Source organism: Phoenix dactylifera, chromosome 4 (genome assembly GCF_051530095.1).
Source record: "Phoenix dactylifera cultivar Ajwa chromosome 4, Ajwa_hap1_PhDact_Kaust_v1.1, whole genome shotgun sequence".
Lineage (NCBI taxonomy): Eukaryota > Viridiplantae > Streptophyta > Magnoliopsida > Arecales > Arecaceae > Phoenix > Phoenix dactylifera.
Window position 1 is genome coordinate 26384237 of NC_143193.1, and position 21428 is coordinate 26405664.

Here is a 21428-nt window from a genome sequence, read left to right on the forward strand (position 1 = left end):
TGACAGGGCATAGTGGAGCTCCGCTTTGTACGGCTGTTACAGGGGATCGTGGAGCAGCGCCGGATACGACCGTTGCAGGGAGTAGTGGAGCAGAGGGCCGCGGCGTGCCTCTGGGAAATAGCCTGTCGTTGTCGAGAGATGTCCGACTCGGGGTCGGGCTGCGGAGACGAAGATATCCGACTCGGGGTCGGATTGCTGGATCAAGGGGCAGCCGACTCGGGGTCGGGCTGCGGAGCCGAAGATATCCGACTCGGGGTCGGATTGCTGGATCAAGGGGCAGCCGACTCGGGGTCGGGCTGCGGAGCCGAAGATGTCCGACTCGGGGTCGGATTGCTGGATCAAGGGGCTGCCGTAGTCTTCCTGGGCGCGCGTGCCGGTCATGTGGGGCATGGTGGCTAAGTCCCTCCGTAACAGATTCTGTTATGTAATTAATATGATTAAAATTATTTAGAATCATCCCTTACATGATCAGCGACTCATGAGATGAGGTAATCAATTAAGTTTCAGATCTGTAAATTATAATGCATGTGATGCGAATGGTGATGATCATGGATGACCCTTTGTGAATGTGCTGATATGATCTGCGATGTAATCTGTGATGTTATGTGATGACATGTAAATCAATTTTTCAGATGCCTGCGAGCATCTCAAATTCATGTATTAGAGACCTGCGTGTCTCATGAAAAAGGGTTGTAATTATTCTTTTATTTTTGAATTTTATCTGGGATGTAATCTGTGATGTATGTTGCACGTCGATGGTTGATCGATGTATGCCTCCTACAAGCAAGCCTTGCGCGGATTGAGATCATAGGTTGATTGAAGATGGATCAAGGAGTTGATTACAATTGAACCTAAAGGATCAAGATTGAGTCAAGAGTTGAAAACGATCAAACCAATTGACGTGCATGTGCTTGTACTATGACCCATCCTGGATCCATGATCATCACCAGTTACATTTACTTTTTATATATATGCCTGGATGTTTAATGTTTATGCCTATGCATAGCGGGTAAATGGATGTGTGCATAAGATGCGAGTTGCCAATCGAAAGAGACCTAAACTAAAACCTCCTCAATCAAGTCGAGAGTGAACCAACATGAGCGGGTCATATTAGATTAATTGATCTAATTGGTGTCTAGGAAAGCATGAAAGGTGGTTACTTAATTAGGACCTTACTCTCTGAGTAAGGGGAGCCTCCCACCTGCTTACCTGGCCAATTGTTCGATTACCTCTTATGAAGAGCTCAAGTTGCAAACACTGAGACCTGATTAACCAATATTAAGTCAATAGGTCTTCCACTGTAGTAGAGCTGCTAAGGTCTTTCTGATGTTGATTTGTCTCGGCTGGACACAGTGGGCAAGTTGCATCGGGGGGCTGGACCTCTCTATAGACATGAGATGTTGTAGGGTAAAGGTGGGGTTGGGCACCAATAACTGTTAGGTGAGGACCCAATGACGACTTTATTTCTACGGTTATACGGTGGGTCTGACTTAACTAAGAAATGGGACCAATAACTGTTAGGTGAGGTCTTCATGACTTAGAGACCAAGTAGCACTGCAACATGCTTGAGAAGCATTGTACAAGAGTTGTACACTCATCCATTTATGTGTCACCAATAACTGTTAGGTGAGGTGGCCTATAAATCGGTGGGACCGCAGTACCCACTAGAAACCCTAGTCGTGTAGGATTTCCGTTTTCCTACCAGGGGAGTGTGAGGAATTCGAGAAAATAGTGGGAGGTACATTTGTTCTAAAAAACCCTAGAACAAATTAAGATCAAGTACAAAATTCTAACTAGAATCTTTACTCTCTGAGGGTTATAATGTCAGCTTCTAGACTTTTAACTTATAGAACAACCGTTTGACCAAACCCAATTATAAAGACTGGCTCAGTAAATTTCAAAATAGTTTTGAATTGTGAGAAATTAGGGTATGTGCTAGACCATGGAATCCCCGTATTACCAATCTGTCCGATCACTGATCAGCGTAAGACGCATGCCAAGTGGACGAATGATGACAATAAAGTTAGGTGCTACATAATGGCATCCATGTCCAATAAATTATAATGCCAGCATGAGAACATGAAGATTGCCAAGGACACATTAAATCACCTACAAGAGTTGTATAGTGATCAGAGTCACGCAGCTTGGTTTGAATGTCCAAGAGGCTCTTCAAGGCCAAGATGCGCGATGGGCAGTCTGTCCATGATCATGGTTTGACCATGATAAAGTACTTAGAGAACTTGAGAAGCTCGGCATGACCATGCACAAGGAATTGCAAATGGATTTGATCCCGCAATTCCTTCCAGCTTCATATGGACAGTTTATAGTAAACTACCATATGAATAAGATTGTATGCACCAAAATCAGAATTGTTAAATAAATTGGTAACTACCTTAGGGACCTTGAAGAGTTCAAGGAGCATAATTCTTGCTGTCGAGTTGGCTTCTACTTTCAAGAGAGAGTCTACCTGGAAGAAGAAGAAGCCTGCGAAGAAGCAGAAGAACAAGAAAACGCCAAGTAAGGAAGTTCCAAGAAAAAGGCCAATTGCAAGAAAAAGTGTTTCCATTGCATCATAGACGGCCATTGGAAGACGAATTGTCCTACATACATGAGAAGCATAAAGAGCAAGAAGGGTGACAGACCTTCAGAAGGTATGTCAGATATGCTCATTATTAAAAGGATACTTAGGGACCGTTACCTATTGCTAGCAGAAATTTGATTTCTGTATCTTGTTTAGCACAGGAAGATTTTTATAAGACTACTATTCCATTTATTTGAGAAATAAATTGGTTGCACGTGGTTTTATGATTGACGGTTTCTATCACATACATTTGGATGTATCTGTGAATGTATCTAAGCAAACAGTGAGTACCATAAGATCCAAAAGATCTAGAGATAAGATAAATCTAAAGTATTTGTGGCACCTCAGGCTTGGTCATATAGGAGAAGACAGAATAAACAAATTGGAGAAACATGGGCTTCTAGGCTCATTGACTTTCGAGTCATATCCGATTTGTGAATCCTGCCTTCAAGAAAAGATGGCCAAATTACCCTTTGTAGGACATAGGAAAAGGTCCACTAAAATACTTACCCGAGTACACACTGACTTGTGTGGCCCATTCGATGTGCAGGCTAAGGGTTGTAATTTTTACTTCATTTACCGATGATTACTCACGGTATGGATATGTGTATGAGACACAAATCTGAAACTTTTGAAAGGTTCAAAGAGTTGAGATATGAAGTAGAAAAATAAATAGAAAAACTCATTATGGTTCTTCGATCAGATCGAGGAGGTGAATACCTTAGTGGAGAGTTTCATGATTATCTCAAGGAGAATGGTATAGTTTCATAATGGACTCCTCCTGGTACACCCCAGCTCAACGGAGTGTCAGAGAGGAGGAATCGGACTCTATTGGATATGATCCGGACCATGATGAACTTCACTAATTTACCCTTGTTTCTTTAGATAGATGCCCTATTTTCAGCTATTTACTTTTTGAATAGAATTTCCTCTAAAGTCCGTTTCTACCACACCATATGAGATATGACATGGTAAGAAGCTGAGTCTTGGTTATCTCAAGATTTGGGGATGTCCAGCTCAACTCAAGCGACAACAGGCGGACAAGTTAGAGGATAGGACAATTAATGCTCGTTTTATAGGATATCCTAAAGAGTCATTAGGATACGACTTTTCGTCCCAAAGGATCACAAAGTGTTTGTGAGCCTAGATGCTATCTTCATGGAAAATAGTTTATCCTTGACAGAAACAGTGGGAGAAAAATTGAGCTTGAAGAGAAAGTCTCTAAAACAGCAACGAGCCATTGTGCCTATAGAACCTATTTATATTAAGCCAGTACATGTTGTACCTCCTCCACCTCGTAGATATAGTAGGATCTCCCATCCTCCTGAAAGGTACTTAGGTATACTTACAGAGGATGTAGAGGAAGTGTTCCTCATGGGAGATAGGGATCAAAGTAAGGATCCCAATACCTACAACGAGGCGATGTTAGACATCGATTCCGAGAGATGGCTGGAAGCAATGAAGTCAGAGATGGACTCCATGCATTCCAACCAAGTCTGAACCTTAGTAGATCCACCAGAAGGTATAGTACCTATTGAGTGTAAATGGATCTATAAGAGAAAATTAAGTTCGGATGGCTAGGTAGAGACCTATAAGGCAAGGCTAATGGCGAAAGGTTATAGTCAGTGCGAAGGCACTGATTATCAAGATACTTTTTCACCTGTAGCCATGCTGAAGTTCATTCGAATATTGCTTACTATTGCAGCATAATATAATTATGAGATATTGTGGTGGTGATCACAAGGTCTGCAAACTGCAAAGGTCCTTCTATGGACTAAAGCAAGCATCTCGAAGTTGGAATACTCGTTTCAACGATGTAATCAAATCGTTTGATTTCATCAAGAACGAAGAGGAACCATGTGTTTATAAGAAAGTTAGTGGGAGGGCTATTGCATCCTCGTATTGTACGTGGATGATATCCTTCCAATTGGGAATGGTGTTCCCATGCTAACTTAGGTCAAGGTATGGTTGTCTAAGGATTTCTCCATAAAAGACCTTGGGGAAGCATCCTATAGTTTGGGGATTAAGGTCTATATAGATAGATCTAAGAGGATGCTTGTCCTGTCACAGGATATGTACATAGAGGAAGTGCTGAAGAGGTTCGGCATGGAAACCTCTTAAAGGAGAATTATTACCCCTTAGGCATGGGATAAATCTCTCCAAGAAGATGTGCCCTAAGACATCGGAAGAGATACAGTGGATGAGCAAGATCCCTTATGCTTTGGCTATAAGGAGCCTCATGTATACCATACTATGTACATGACCTAATATAGCACATGTTGTGAGTATCACGAGCATATATCAGTCAAATCCAGGCAAGGAGCACTGGATAGCTGTGAAGAACAATCTTAAGTACTTGAGAAGAACTAAGGACATGTTCTTGATCTTTGGGAGAATATTAGAGTTAAAGGTAGAAGGATACACATATATTGATGATAGAAAGTCTACATCAGAATATGTGCAATGGTGGTTCGGTAATTTGAAAGAGTTCCAAACAATCGATCATTGTAGATTCTACCTTGGAAGCTGAATGTATCGCCACCTCTAAGGGTGCAGTGAAACCTTCTGGTTCAAGAAGTTTATTGCAAAGTTAGGTATAATGTCATCAGATGCCATAATACTCTACTGCGATAACAATGGCACTATAGCACTAGCTAAGGAGCCAAGTTCTTACCAGAAGTCTAAGCACATAGAGCAGCGGTTTAACCTGATATGCGACTACCTCAAAAAGAAATAAGTAGAGGTACAGAGAGTGACTCCACAGGCAATGTGGTAGACCCATTCACTAAGCAGCTAAGTCGGCAGAAAACTAAAGCACATCTTGAGAAGATGAGGCTTAGATTTATGGCTGATTGGCTTTAGTGCAAGTGGGAGATTGTTAGAAGTATGCCCTAGAAGCCAATTTGACTGACACATTATTTAGTTCTGGGACATAAATTTGTACTTGACCTAATAATGAATTTATTAGAATAGGCATTCTTTTCATTCATGTTCTTATGTGTCCATGAATCGTCCAAGAAATTAATAAGATGATGACGCATATTCTCAAGAGTTGAGAATTTGAGGCATGTGTCATTGGTGATTAATTTCTGAATTGCTCCTGATCGATGGATCATCACGAGGACGGTGATCGATCCGCTGAGATTAGTGCACAGATCGCTTTCTTTGATGGACGAGTCTTGAGTCCACAGTGTGGCGACACTGGAGCAATTGTGCAAGTGCTTGTTAGAGAACAAGGGTACTGAACGTGACCATAGCAAGTAGTCACTTGGATGTCTATCCACTCGTCAGTGACTTACTTAATGCTGCAGTTGTATGACTGGTCCTTTGACCTGCGATGCCTCGGCTATTCACAGTGAGGTTGCTGTAGTTTGACGAGCACATAAACATGAGCCCTAGCCAATTGGGTTCTTGTGGTGCAGATTGGCTGCAGTAGGTTCATTGTAGGAGTAGGGGTGCATCTAGATGGAATCTATCGACCTTGATAGGTTAAGAGAGATCCTATGTGATTTATGAGACTGAGTTCGTAAATCCTCGGCCGGGGTAGTATGTATAGTGAAAAAGGAGTTTTCCACTCTCGAACTTAAATCGAATAAATCTTGACATATGACAGACGATAGGGGTTTGACGAGTTATCCATGACCTCCGTCTTGTCAGGATCTACGATAGAGGGATTGTATCATACACTAACTACACCTAGAGGTTCATCATTCCATTTTGCTGGGTTGCCACTACATGCTGCTAGGTGTCACTGGTGGATTGTGAGACTCAAAGGCATTCACTTGGTGATCAGTGAACCCGAATGAGAAGAGTTGGAATTGTTCCAACCCATTGAAAGGAGTTTTCAATGATATTGTGATAGAGATCGCAATATATCTCACTACCAGACAGAATAGAACCTATGGGGTCACACACATTAGAGGTATTGACTGATCCGATGGTTGAATTGTGATTAGGAATCACAAATAATTTATAATTATCAATTTGATTGATAACTAGCAAGTTGAAGAAGGAATAATTGCAATTTGATTGTAATTTAATTTAATTAATTGGATTTAATTAATTGGACTTGATCATATTAGACACGAGTCCTACTTGGAGTAAGATTCTAAGAATCCTAATTAGATTAGGATTTTAAATTAAATTAGAGTCCTACTAGGAGTAGGATTTCTATAGTCCTAATTAGATTAGGACTGAAATTTAATATGTCCTAATTAGATTAGAATTTCTTAAGTCCTAATTAATTTTAATCTAATAAATTAAGATGGCTCCTAATTAGATTAGGATTGAAGAGTTCAATTGAGTCATGGTTCAATTGAATCCTAATTAGATTAGGATTTGAATGAAAGAAGGAATTGGGTTCACCTAATCCTCTTTAGAAGAGGATTAGACCCTATCTATGTGGCTACACCACCCCACTTAATATGATTAAGTGGGGTGTGATTAAAGAGGGACCAAGAGGGAGGGGCCCACACCCCTCCCATGCCTTTTACGTGAAGAAAAGAGGGAGGGGCGTACCGCCCCTCCTCTTTTCTAAAAGATAAACATGGAGCTCCTATTTTTTAGGAGCTCCACACGGCTAATTAAAAGAGGAAAAGGGGCCCACGCCAAAGGAGGGATTTTCAACCCTCTTTCAGCCGTGAAAAGACTCTCTCTAATCCCTGTTAGCAGCCGCCAACAAAAGAAAAAAAGGAGGAGGCGTTGGCTCTCCTTTCTCCCTTCCTTCTTCCACCAAAATAAAAAGGCTGCAACTTGTTGCTCCCTTTTTATTCTTCTTTCTCCAATCCTTCTTGTTCAAGGGAGAGCAATCAAGGAGTTATTTGCTGCAAGAAGAAAGAGATTCATCCATCCAAAGTCTTCTCTGCAAGGGAGCTAGCACCCCGGGGAGATTCAAAGGCTTCAAACGGTCCTCTGCCTCGTGTGGATACCCGTAGAGGCCGGACGCGTGTGCGGCTTCAAGCGAACCTTCAACAAATCCATGATCATCAGATTTGCGGCGATCTTCTACCCGCACAAGGTGAAGATCTGATCTTCCTAATTGTATGAAAAAGGTTTTAATCCTAATCTATCTACGAACGACGGTTTTTGAAATATGTTCATGCGATGAACGGGATCTCGCGCATGCCTTCCGCTGCCATCTAAATTTTTTTAATTTTTCTGCGGCATGGGCGGGCCCCCAACACTTGGCTCATTGACTTCCGAGTCATATCCAGTTTGCGAATCCTGTCTTCAAGGAAAAATGGCCAGATTACCCTTTATAGGACATGGGGAGAGGACCACTGAAATACTTACCCTAGTACATACAGATGTATGTGGCCCATTCGATGTGCTAGCCAGGGGACGTTATTCGTACTTCATTACCTTTACCGATGATTATTCACGGTATGGGTATGTGTATCTTATGAGACACAAATCTGAATCTTTTGAAAAGTTCAAAGAGTTTAGAAATGAAGTAGAAAAACAAACTGGAAAACCTCTTAAGACTCTTCGATCAGATCGAGGAGGAAAATAACTTAGTGGAGAATTTCGGGAGTATCTCAAGGACAATGGCATAGTCTCACAATGGACTCCTCCGGGTACACCTCAACTCAACGCGGTGTCAGAGAGAAGAAATCGGACTCTATTAGATATGGTCCGGTCCATGATGAGCTTCACTGATCTACCGATGTTTCTTTGGGGAGATGCCTTACTTACCGCAGTATATCTACTGAATAGAGTTCCCTCTAAATCCGTTCCTACCACACCGTATGAGATATGGCATGGTAAGAAACCAAGTCTTGGTCATCTCAAGATTTGGGGATGTCCGGCCCATGTCAAAAGACTGCAAGCTGACAAATTAGAGGCTAGGACTATAAGTGCTCGTTTTATAGGATATCCTAAAGAGTCATTAGGATACAATTTTTACGTCTCAGAGGATCACAATGTGTTTGTGAGCCGTCATGCCATCTTCTTGGAAAATCAGTTTATCCTTGATAGAGGCAGTGGGAGGAAAATTGAGCTTGAAGAGAAAGTCTCTGAAAAGCAACGAGTCATAGATCCTATTGAACCCATTCATACAGAGCCAGTACACGATATCCCTCGACCACCTCGTAGATCTAGTAGGGTCTCCCATCCTCCCGATAGATACTTAGGTATACTAGAAGAGGATACCGAGGAAATGTTCCTAGTGGGAGATAGGGATCATACACAAGATCCCAAAACCTACAACGAGGCGATATCTGATATCGATTCCGAGAAATGGCTGGAAGCCATGAAGTCAGAGTTAGACTCCATGCATTCCAACCAAGTCTGGACCTTAGTAGACCCACCAGAAGGTATTGTACCTATTGGATGTAAATGGATCTACAAAAGGAAGATAGGTTCGGATGGAGAGGTAGAGACCTATAAGGCAAGGCTTGTGGCGAAAGGGTATAGTCAGCGCGAAGGCATTGACTATCAGGAGACCTTTTCACCTGTAGCCATGCTAAAATCCATCCGAACATTGCTTGCCATTGCAGCATTTCATGATTATGAAATCTGGCAGATGGATGTGAAAACTGCTTTCCTGAATGGATATCTTGATGAAGATATCTATATGGAACAGCCTCTGGGTTTCACTTCCAGTGATGGAGATCACAAGGTCTGCAAGCTGCAAAGGTCCATTTATGGACTAAAGCAAGCATCTCGGAGTTGGAACAGTCGTTTCGATGACGCAATCAAAACGTTTGATTTCATCAAAAACGAAGAGGAACCGTGTGTTTACAAAAAGGTTAGTGGGAGCGCTGTCGTTTTTCTCGTACTGTACGTGGATGACATCCTCCTGATAGGGAATGATATTCCCATGCTAACCTCGGTCAAGGTCTGGTTGTCAAAAGAGTTCTCCATGAAAGACCTTGGAGAAGCATCCTATATTTTGGGAATAAAGGTCTATAGAGATAGATCTAAAAGGATGCTTGGCCTATCACAGAAAATGTATATAGAGGAAGTGCTGAAAAGGTTCAACATGGAAAACTCCAAAAGGGGTCTTTTACCTCTTAGGCATGGAATTCATCTCTCCAAGAAGATGTGCCCCAACACATCTGAAGAGATTCAACGCATGAGCAAGATTCCCTATGCATCGGCAATAGGGAGCCTCATGTATGCCATGCTATGTACACGACCTGATATAGCTCTTGCTGTGAGTGTCACAAGCAGATATCAGTCAAATCCAGGTGAAGAACACTGGACAGCTGTGAAGAATATTCTTAAGTACTTGAGAAGAACTAAAGATTTATTCTTGGTTTTTGGAGGATCATCAGATTGAAGGTAGAAGGATACACAGATTCAGACTTCATGACTGATGTCGATGATAGGAAGTCAACATCTGGATATGTGTTCTTGTGCAATGGTGGTACGGTAAATTGGAAGAGTTCCAAACAACCGATCATTGCTGATTCTACTATGGAAGCTGAATACATCGCCGCCTCCGAAGCTGCTAAGGAAGGCTTCTGGTTCAAGAAATTCATTGCGGAATTGGATGTAATGTTATCAGATGCCATAACACTCTACTGCGATAATAATGGCGCCATAGCCCTTGCTAAGGAGCCAAGGTTTCATCAGAAGTCCAAGCATATGGAGCGGCGCTTCCACCTCATACGCGACTATGTTGAGAAGAAGTATGTCGAGGTGCAGAGAGTAGACTCCGCGGACAACGTGGCAGACCCATTCACTAAACAGCTAAGTCAGCAAAAGACTGAAGCCCACCTTGAGAAGATGGGACTAAGATATATGACTGATTGGCTTTAGTGCAAGTGGAAGATTGTTAGATGTATGCCCTAGAAGCCAATTTTTGGCTGACACATTATTAATTCTGGGACATAATTTGTATTTGACTTTATTATTATTGAATAAATAAAAGGCAACTTTTTCATTCATATTGTTTATGTGTCTATGAATCGTCCAAGAATTAATAAGATGATGATGCATATTCTTAAGAGTTAAGAATTTGAGCCATGCATCATTGGTGATTAATTTCTAAATGCTCCTGATCGATGGATCATCACGAGGACGGTGATCCATCCGATGAGATCAGTGCACAGATTACTTTTCTTAAGGATGGACGAGACTCGAGTCCACAGTGTGGCGACACTGAAGTAATAGTGCAGGTGCTTGTTAAGAACAAGGGTACCGAGCGTGACCAATACAAGAAGTCACTTGGATGTCTATCCACTCATCAGTGACTTGCTTGATGTTGCAGTAGTGTGACTGGTCCTTTGACCTGCGGTGCTTCGGCTACTCACAGTGAGGTTATTGTAGTTTGACTGCACACATACATGGTCTCTAGCCATATGGGTCCATGCAGTGTAGATTGGCTGCAGTAAGTTCACTGTAGGAGTAGAGTATGCACCTATAAGGAATCTATCGACCTTGATAGATAAGGAGAGATCTTATGTGATTTATAAGACTGAGTTCGTAAGACCTCGGCCGGGGCAGTATGCACAGTGGAGAAAGAGTTTTCCACTCTCGAACTTAAGTCGAATAAATCTTCACATATGACAGACGATGGGGTTTGACGAGTTGTCCATGACCTCCGTCCTGTAGGGATCCACGATAGTAGGACTGTATCACATATTAACTGCACCTAGAGGTTCACCATTCTATTCTGCTGGGTAGCCACTACATACTGCTAGGTGTCACTGGTGGATGGTGGGACTCATAGAGATTATCTTGATGATCGATAAACCCTAATGAGTTGAGTTGGAATCGTTCCAACCCATTGAAAGGAGTCTTCAATGATATTGTGATAGAGATCACAATATATCTCACTACCAGTCAGAGTAGAACCTATGGGGTCACACACACTAGAAGTATTGACCGATCTGATGGTTGAATAGTGATTAGGAATCACAAATAATCAATTCGATTGATATTCAGTTGAAGAAGGAACAAAGGGAATTAATTAATTGGACTTGAAACAAGAGTCCTACTTCGAGTAGGATTCCTAGAGTCTTAATTGGATTAGGACTGGGAATCCTAGTTGGAGTAGGACTGGGATTCCTACTTGGATTAGGATTCCCACAATCCTACTTAGAATAGGATTTTGAATTCAATGTGAATTCCTACTTAGAATAGGATTCCTAGAAGTCCCAATTGGATTAGGACTTCGGATTCAAATTGAGTCCTAATTGGATTAGGACTAAAATTAAATACATCCTAATATGGATTAGGGTTTCTTAAGTCACAATTAATTATTAATCTAATGAATCAATAAGACTCCTAATTGGATTAGGATTGAAGAGTTCAATTGAGTCAAAATTGATTCAAGTACTAATTGGATTAGGACTTACCTAGATTGGATCCATTGGTTCACCCTTGGGCTAAGCCTAATAGGATTAGGGCTTGACCACATTAGGGCAATGCAAACCCTAATGTGGACTAGGGTTTACCAAGAGGGAGGGGCGCAAGCCCCTCCCCTTGATCACTTGGTGCGGCACAAGAGAGGGGGCCGGCGCCCCCTCTTTGGAAAGTCATCTAGGGCTCCTACTTTGGAGGAGCCCTTGATGGCTATAAAAGGGCTTATGAGGCCGGCGCCCTAGAAGCATTGAAGTCTCTCCCTCTTGTGCCGTGGCCACCCTCTCCCTCTCCTTGTTTCAGCCGCAAGCAAGGGAAGAAGAAGATCCAAGTGTTGGCGGCCTCCTCCCCTTCCCTTCCTTCATCCAACGCAAGGAAGAAAAGAAGGCTGCGTGGGGATTCTTCTTCATCCTCTTCTTCATCCTTCTTCTTCCTCCTCTCAAGCATATTCAAGAGTTGAAAGAAAGAGAGGAGATCAGCCATCAAAAGAAGTCTTTGCAAGGGAGCTAGCACCCCGGGAAGACAAGAGATCTTTGATCAGGTCCTCTGCTTCGTGTGGATACCCGTAGAGGCCGGACGTTTGAACGGCTTCAAACGAACCCTCAACCTAAAACCACGAGCTTCAGTTTGCGGTGATCATCTACCCGCACAAGGTGAAGATTTGATCTCCCTAAAGGTTTTAAAAGTATTAATCCTTATCTAACTACGAACGGTCTAGAAACAGCATTCATGCGATGAACGTCGATCCCACTTATGCCGATTCCGCTGCAATCTGATTTTTGTTTTGAAATATCAGCGGCATAGGCGGGTTCCCAACATCTTCCTCCCAGCTTCGTCTCCACACCGCGCCACCGTCTACCCTCCGTTCGGTTTGCCGTCTGGACCGAAATGTTCGGTTTTGAACTGGCTACATTCCGGTTCATTTAGATTTTTGAAATCTGGCACGTTTTCATGGATTCACTAGTTTTTTCCCACCGTTTGTTTTGAAACAAGCGTTATGAAATTCATCCATAAATGAATTTTTTAATGCTCGGTCAATAACGCCTCTTAACTCCTCTTAGCGTTGGCCTATTTGAGGCCACCGTATCATCTTGAAGATGTGAGGATGAGAATTTTCTTGAGAAGAAAATTGTCAGACAGAAGGGGAGATTTGCTTCTATGAAGAAGAAGAAGAGAGAGAGGGAGTCCTTTCTCCTCCCTTCCATTCCCTCTGGTGGTTTGGAGTACGGTTTAGGGCCGGTGTCCTCTCCTTCCTTCCATTCCCTCTGTGATCAAGATCAAGAGTTCGGCTCAGGCGTATTGTGAAGAAACGGGAGGAAAGAAACCGAAGAAAGAAAGAAAGAGAAGAAAGAAAGAGAAGAAAGAAAGAAATAGGAAGGTCCTTTTTCTAGATTTCCTTTCTTCCAAGGGTCCTTTTGCAAAAGATTGTTTTGCACGAGTAAAGACATCATCCAACCTTCTTGCGAAGCTTGACGTGCGTGCGAAGTAGAGGGCTTGCAGATCCAGGCCTTGCAGAGCTACCTTCAGGGATCTAGATCCAGATCCAGATTCAAATTACCTCGACCAACTTCCGCTACGGGCTTGAGGTAATTTTACATAAAAGTTAAATTTAATATTTATAATTGTTATAAATAAAATAAAAAAAATTTAAAACTGATTTTTCATGCCTGGCGTTCGATTTTATCGGACAACTCGGAAAATTTTTCCTTCAACTGGTATCAGAGCCAGGTTGGCCGATGGAATTGGCCTATAACATCTAGAATTATGCATGATTTAATTTTTAAATTTAGATTAGATCTAGATTTATTGATAAAATATCAATCTTGGGCTGAATTATAAGGTTGTCCTGCTATAAGGTTAATCTCTTATAGTGAAAAGGTTGTCCTCGCACAAAATTGAGATTAATTTGTATCATACAATAAATAGTTTATTTTTGTGAAATTATGCATAATTGATGTTTATGAAATTTTAGTTTAAATTTATTATGACCACAAAGTTTAAATATAAATTGTTTATATTTGGAATAAATTGACACCTTGAATCCATGATCATAATACATTTAATAAAGAATTAAATGTTGAATTTAAAATTTAAAATTTGAATTTCAAATAAAGATTTAAAATTCAAAATTTAAAATTCGAATTAAAATTTAAATTTGAACATGGGTTTTGGGGCATGGGTTAGCACAATCAGGTTAGTTGACTAGGTTAGATCTAATCATGAAATCAAATTGAAATGGACTAACTTAAGAAACATGATTTAATCTAATCAATAGTTGAACTAGACTAAATCAAGCTTTATAAAATGATAAACTCAATAGTTGTAGTTTATCATATCCAAACATTTCAATTGGATCTGATTGTGGCTCAGTGGTCGAGCCCGAGTTCCTAAGGGTAACCTAAATCAACTTGATAAACCAATTGGTGTCTAAGGTAAGTCGGCATTTGATCATGGTTTTTAATTGGGGCTACCTCTTACCTGGCCAACATAGTTGGTGTCTAGAAAAGAGGTTAATGGCGTAACCCTCCCATGATCTCTCTCTTACCTGGCCAATTTGGTCGATCAAGTTTTGATTAAGGTACCTTGAGACTTGGCACTCACCCATGCCATTAAGGAAATCAGTGTGACTGATTTAGGTGTCTAATAGACCAATAAGAGCTAGTTCTCTATATGATTTGGTGAAATCAGTAGGAGGATTTAGAATTATCGATCATGTTACATATCATTTAAAATTCTCTAAATTATTAGGTCCTTAAAATGATAAAGTTATATAGATAACTAGATCATAGCCTCCCATTAAGGTGAATGATAATAGGTCCAATATTACAGTTGAACATGCAGGACGCTTCCGTCTGGTGTTCCTTTAAATACTGGAATTATCCTTCATTATATGATAGCTTTTTGAGCTATCTAATTGTGATTAGGTTGGCCAAGCCTTCCTCGGGCCTGATCATACATTAGGTAGTATCATCGAGTTAGTTCATTAATGGTTGGACCTAACCAGGATTTTCAGTGGAGGCCTCCGCCTACTGATTACCACTTGGGGCAAAATTGATTGCTAGAAATTGTTTAGAGAAATAATTGGTAATGTACCTACCCTTAGATGCACATGGGTTGGCCGAGCCTTCCTTGGGCCCGTATGCAGTCTATGCGGATTCTAGTACCCACTAGGAAATTAAAGTAATTCCTCGAATTAAAGGTAGAGGCTATTAATTCGATTAAAATAGTGGGAGAAAACTTTAGACTAAAGTCCAAGTCTTTAGGATTAAATAAATCATATACTGATTAGTTGGATTTTTTCTTTATTTTTCAGATATGGCTAACTCATTGTCCCTCCGAACACTATTAGACAATGATAAGCTTAATGGACCTAACTTCGATAGCTGGTATCGAAAGATGAAAATAGTATTAGAGCATGAGTGGATCCTGTATGTGATATCGGATCCTGCACCTGAGGAACCTGCAGCCAATGCACCACGTGCAATCAGAGACGCTTATCAGGAGTGGCTCAACGATCGCACTACAGTGCGTTGCATCATGAGGGCCTCGATGAATGATGAGTTTAGTCGTAAATTCGAGGAAGCGCAGCCAGTGGAAATCCTTCAAATGTTGAAGGAGTCTTTCGGCACACCTGATGATGTTGAATGACATAAGACCTCCTGCGCTATATTCAATGCCCGCATGAGGGAAGGGGCATCGGTCACCGATCATGTATTGTACATGGTCGAACAAATCGATCGCCTAAGTAAACTTGGCTTTCCTTTGCACGAGCAATTGGGCAAGGACGCCATTTTAAACTCACTTTCCAAGTCCTACCTAACCTTCCTTAGTCATTATAGAATGACTAAACCTGAAGTATCCTATCATGGTTTGCTAGGTTTACTGCAGACCTATGAGAAGGATCACCAACTCAAAAAGGAGTCGGTGAATATGGTAGGTGGGACTTCTGCAGGACTTTCTTCCTTTAAGAAAGGAAAGAAGAAGAAGGTGCAGAAAGCTCGTGCTGGGGTCTCTAAGCCCAGCCAGACTAAGAAGCGTAAAGCCGATAAGAGCAAGGCAGAGTGCTTCTTCTTTAAGAAGATGGGTCATTGGAAGCGGAACTGTCCGGCTTACATAGCGTCCCTTGATCCAAACAGGCCTAAGAAGAAAAAACAGCAAACAGTTGCTGCACAAGGTAATTATATGACAACACCTTGTAATTTTTCAATTTATGATTCTACCACTTGGGTATTGGATACCGGAAGTCCAATTAATATTTGCAATTCATTGTAGGAACTTCAAGTTAGTAGAAGATTCAAGAATGACGAGAGATTCCTGAACGTTGGAGATGGAAGATCAGTTCCAGTTCTAGCTTTAGGAGTCATTCAGCTTGTTTTTGAATCTAGAGTAGTCATATTAGATGATTGTCATTATTGTCCAACATTTTTAATGAATGTCATCTCTGTAGGCCTTTTGGCCAAAAATGGTTATTGTTTATCAATAAAAGAAAATTTTTGTGATATCATTTTGAATGGTATTAAAATTTTTCGTGGACAATTGAAATATGGCATTTATACTCTATCACTGCCTGTGAATGTAATGTACACTTCTAATAAACGCCCTAAGTTGATAATGTCAATGAAGCCTATTTATGGCATTGCCGGCTAGGTCATATAAATAAAAATAGTATAAACAGGTTAGCTCAACAGGGCATTTTAGAAATCAATGATTGTGAATCATTGCCAACTTGTGAATCCTGTCTTCTGGGTAAAATGACCAAGTCACCTTTTTCTAGAAAAGGTGAACGAGCCAGCGATGTTCTTGACCTCATACATACTGATATATGTGGACCTATGAACGTAAGTGCCAAAGATGGTTATGCCTACTTGATAAGTGCTAAATAATATATATATTTAACTATTTTATACCGCACTTATCATTATTTTTCTTGCACATATTTTAAATTTAACATAAGAAAATGTGTTCCCCTTCATCATTGCATTATTAAAAATAATTCGATTTCGCTTGATTTTATTGGTTAAGTCTAATGTGTGCAGGTCAAGTCGAATTAATTGGGATGATGTCTGAACTAATGTCTGCAGGTCGCGTTTACAGCTGAACCCGTATCCACGTCACCCTTTTTAGTGCTTAGAGATCAAGCTTCCATGTCTTCCCCTGCTCCGTGTCCTAGTCAGAACCAAGCCAACCGCAAATCAAAGCCTCTCTTATCCCTTCTTCGGAACAAATCCAGCATCCGAAACCTCATCATCTCCCAAACGACATCAGTTCTTATCCACTGTTCACAGCCTCCTCTGCTTCCTTCCCATCCGAATACATTGCTCCACATCACAGCGACCACTTGTGATCTCTCCGCACCTCACAAATCCAACCAAACTCCCAGCTCACAAATCATTTCTTCCCTTCATCCATATCAAAAAGAATCCCAGGAACTCAACTTCCCAGCCGTTCCGCTTCCCCTGTTTCTATTCCCATTCTTTCCCAAGTTTATCTTCTCGGATCACATCTCCCAGCTCTCATCTTGTTCCAAGTTTATCCTTATCTCACGCCCATCTTCCAGATCTCCAGCCAACGGAAGCACAACCAACCTCCCAACTCCACACTCCGAATCCAAATCCCAGCATCCCCATCTTCATCGGAGCCGAATGAACATCTCGAGCGTATCCAAACTTCTTCCCTTCCGTGTCTTCATTTCCTTTAGCCTCCACGGACCAAGTCTAAACAAAATCCCCTGTTTCAAAATCCCATCTTTCGGCTTAATCTCCCAACGTCCCAGCCATTGTTTCACGTCCATGTTGATCCGGTCTGCATCTCAGCCGTGAGCCATATCCTCCCGAAACATCCGCTCCAAAGATTGATCCGAGTTCCTCCCAGATTTCCTATTCTCTCATTCACACGTCTTCTCCGCGGAACAAATCTTATCCCGCGATGCAAATCAACCAATCTTCCCAACCGCTCCACTTTACGGAAACAAAACAGAGCACTTCGTTTCCTCCCGTATTGACAGATCACGTCTTCCACAGCACTGCGATCGAGTTCATCTTCCCAACGTCCGGATCAGATCAACTTCCACAACCTTATCCTCCCATTTGGATCAACCACAGAGGAGAAGAGAGAGGGAAGTATGCAGCCTATATAAGATCCAAGCGTGAACAGAGAACGGTATTCTTGGGAGCCGACTAATCCCATTCATCCTTCGGAGGAATTCCCACAGGAGATAAAAGAGGAAGGAGGGAACCAGAGGCCGGAGGAAGACAAGAAGAAATGGAAGCTCTCGGTGCTGCCATTGTTCAACTTTTCATGGAGGGCTAAACTTTCCACTAGGGCCGGATGCAACCCTAACAAAGGGACACGGGTTTTATATTTTATTTTATATTCTTGGGGTTGTATGAACTTATTGTTTCGAATGGATATCTTCTTTTGAATCATATTTAATTTCTGTGATTTTAAATATGACGTTTATACAACTGTTCTTCATGATCACTAAGTAAATATAAGATAGTCCATGCTTAGGGAAGATGCGATGTGCTGCCACCTTAGATTAGGGTAGACATTTCATGCCAACTGAAGATGGATTATGCCCAAATTACTTTTGTGAAATTTTATTCGAATGCTTATTAGGCTTGTAGCCAATTTGCATGTTTATCCAAGAATAAATTAAAAATATAATTAATCCTTGTTCCGATGTTAGTGGTGAATTTCTTGCCCTAGGTTTCTCCCAACTGATATCATTATCAATTGCATTTTTTATTAAATTCCTTAGTTTAATTTTCTTCACAAACTCTTCCTTTTAAATATTTTTATTTTTAAGAAAACAACTATACCCCAATCTCTGTGGATCGATACCCGTAATCACTATCCTACCAGATACGTGCTATTGCGTGGTCTTTAAAGTTGACTATCAATTTTTGGCGCCGTTGCCGGGAATTGTTAGCATAGTTATTTTTCTCTTCATAAAAAAATTTATATATATATATATATCTCTAAAATAAAATAAAAATATTTTCTATTTTTGTTACTTTCCTTATCTCCTTCTTCTCTTTTACTAATTTTTGATTTTTCTTGATCAGGAATCGAAAAGAAAATCTGGGACGATCAAAAAGAGAACTGCTGGAAAAGGAATGCTGTCGAGGTCTGCCTAAATTTTTTTTTCAAAATTGCTGGGAAAATTTCCTTTGGTATCCTCTAAACCTTTCTTATTTAAATTCCCTTTTGTGGTGATTGTTTGATTTTAAATTCAGCAAAAGTGTGAATGCATGCCTGATACACATACACAAATTAATCCGCACATAGTAAGGGCAATCACCCCAACAAGATAAGAACTGGATTTTATCACCAGATTCTTGCCCAAATTAGGTGAATCAATTCTCACATAGCCATCATTTTAAATTAAAATCAATTAGACGTTGGCCCCTAGGGACATTCGAGCTCAATAGGACGAAGATCACCGAAAGTTGCACCAATTTCGCTCTGTGGCTCAGTTGATGTCTAGGCAAGCTTTGTCCCAAGGGAGACAGTTCATCTGTTCGAGGCAAGTGGTTTTTAAGTGGGACCTTTGCGAACGCATCGTGACCCCCCCACTTACCTGGGAGCTTACCTGGTCAACTAAGTTCATTATACCGGATTGGAGGCTTAGGTGCCCTCTTCAAACCAGTTAGGAACTGTCTAGTGATTTTAGGGACATACTAGGATTTTACGTGTTTTTCTTCTTAATGCATGCTTGATTGTACTTAACTGATCAGAAGAGTATTAGTGTATGCTAGGGTGTCATTCCAGATCTCCTGAATTAGTACCTTTCGATTCTGAAATAGAGCGTTCTATTAGGGCCCTTCGAGCTGAAATCCGTACCTATAGAACCATAGGATCTGCTCCACTTATAGAGATGGCTAAAGAATAACCCAAACTCCTAAATGAGTACTTCACTCCTTCCATTTATACCTCTCCATCTTGTATTCGACTACCTGATACCACCGTTGCTGCACATTTTGAAATTAAGTCTAGTGTCATCCAAATGCTTCCCTCTTTTTATGGACTTAACAATGAAGACCCATATAAACATTTGGATGAATTTCTTGAGATCTGCACAACTGTCAAAATTCAGAACTTCACTGACGATGCTCTGAAACTTAGGCTATTCCCTTTTTCTCTTAAAGATAGAGCTAAGCAGTGGCTTCATTCATTAGAAGCCAATTCCATTCTCTCTTGGACTCAAATGCAACATGAATTTCTGAAAAAATATTTTTCCATAGGAAGAATGAACCAATTTAGGCGTGCGATCACGAGCTTCTCCCAATCTGACGGGAAAGAATTTCATGAAACTTGGGAAAAATTTAGAGACTTACTCCGAAAATGCCCGCATCATCAAATACCTAAATGGCAGTTAGTGCAATGTTTCTATGACGGATTGACTAAACGAAACCGTCAGATGATCGATGCCGCATGCGGGGGTACTTTCATGCTTAAGAGTGAGCATGAGGCATGGCAGATGTTTGAAAACCTTAATGAAAATTCTCTCCACCATGCCTCCTCCGCTCGTCAAGCACCCCCGAGTTTTCAAAGAAAAGTGTTGCCCAGAGATGGTCACCCAAGAGGGGGGTGAATTGGGTGTTTTAAGATTTTTTGTCTAATTAAAAATAAAACACACAAGTGTATGTGCTAAAGTAAAGATAGAGGTATAAGAATAGTCAATCGCAAACACAAGGTTTTATAGTGGGTCGGAGCTTCCACTGCTCCTACATCCACTCCCCAAACATCTTTGGGAATTTCCACTATAATCAACGATTACAGTACGGTAGTTTTGCGAGTGCACTACCCAACTCGTTGTTTTACACCGGGCTAACAACGAACCCTACAATCCCCCAATTTAACCTAGGTTTGGGATGCCTATCCCTTGTTCCAAGTCCCTTGACTGGAACAAGCACAATAATCAATGTTTTACAAAAGATTTGAAAGCTCTTAAGAAGCAAATATAACAATGAGAAGAACCCTTTTAGCCGTTGGAAGCGTGGGAAATGGTGGTTCTTCCGATGTGGATCGCGTTGGCTTGAATGTGAGCTTTGAATGCCGAGTGGGAGAGAGTAGTTGAGCACGAAATTAGATGGGAAAGCTTGGATGCACTTGATTTCTTCTCTTGAAAGCTCTAACTCCCTTGAACCTCTTTCTCTTTCTTCTCTCTTGAATGATCTTGTGTTGGGTTGGTGAGAAGTTGTTGGAAGGCACTTAAGAGCTCCCTTTTATAGCCCAAAAAGCAAATAGATCCGTTAGACACAAAGATATGGAAGTTTGAAATTCAAACAAACCTGCAAAAGTGTGTCAGTCGTGTCTCAGGCGCTCCGGAGACGTCTCCGCTTCAACGCAAGACGTCTCGGCTGTATGAATTTACTTTTGACGATGTTGGGAGTCGACTCGGTGCTTTACGGGGGCGACTCTGAGGATGAACAGTTTGAATGCTTGTTTTTTTATTTTTCTGAGAGAGTCGCCTCGGCCCTTTATGGGGACGTCTCGGGATGTTTGTGCTTTTTGCATGGGGACGACTCCGCTG

General features: G+C 41.2%; 1 long non-coding RNA gene across 1 annotated transcript in view; it reads left to right on the top strand.

The window, feature by feature from the left end:
• The first annotated feature begins 16584 nt into the window (after positions 1–16584).
• LOC149753755 (uncharacterized) overlaps positions 16585–21428 on the top strand; it is a 29837-nt gene continuing 24993 nt past the window's right edge. The window contains exon 1 of the long non-coding RNA XR_016400221.1: positions 16585–19065. This is a non-coding gene — a long non-coding RNA (uncharacterized LOC149753755). The remainder of the gene's footprint in view (positions 19066–21428) is intronic.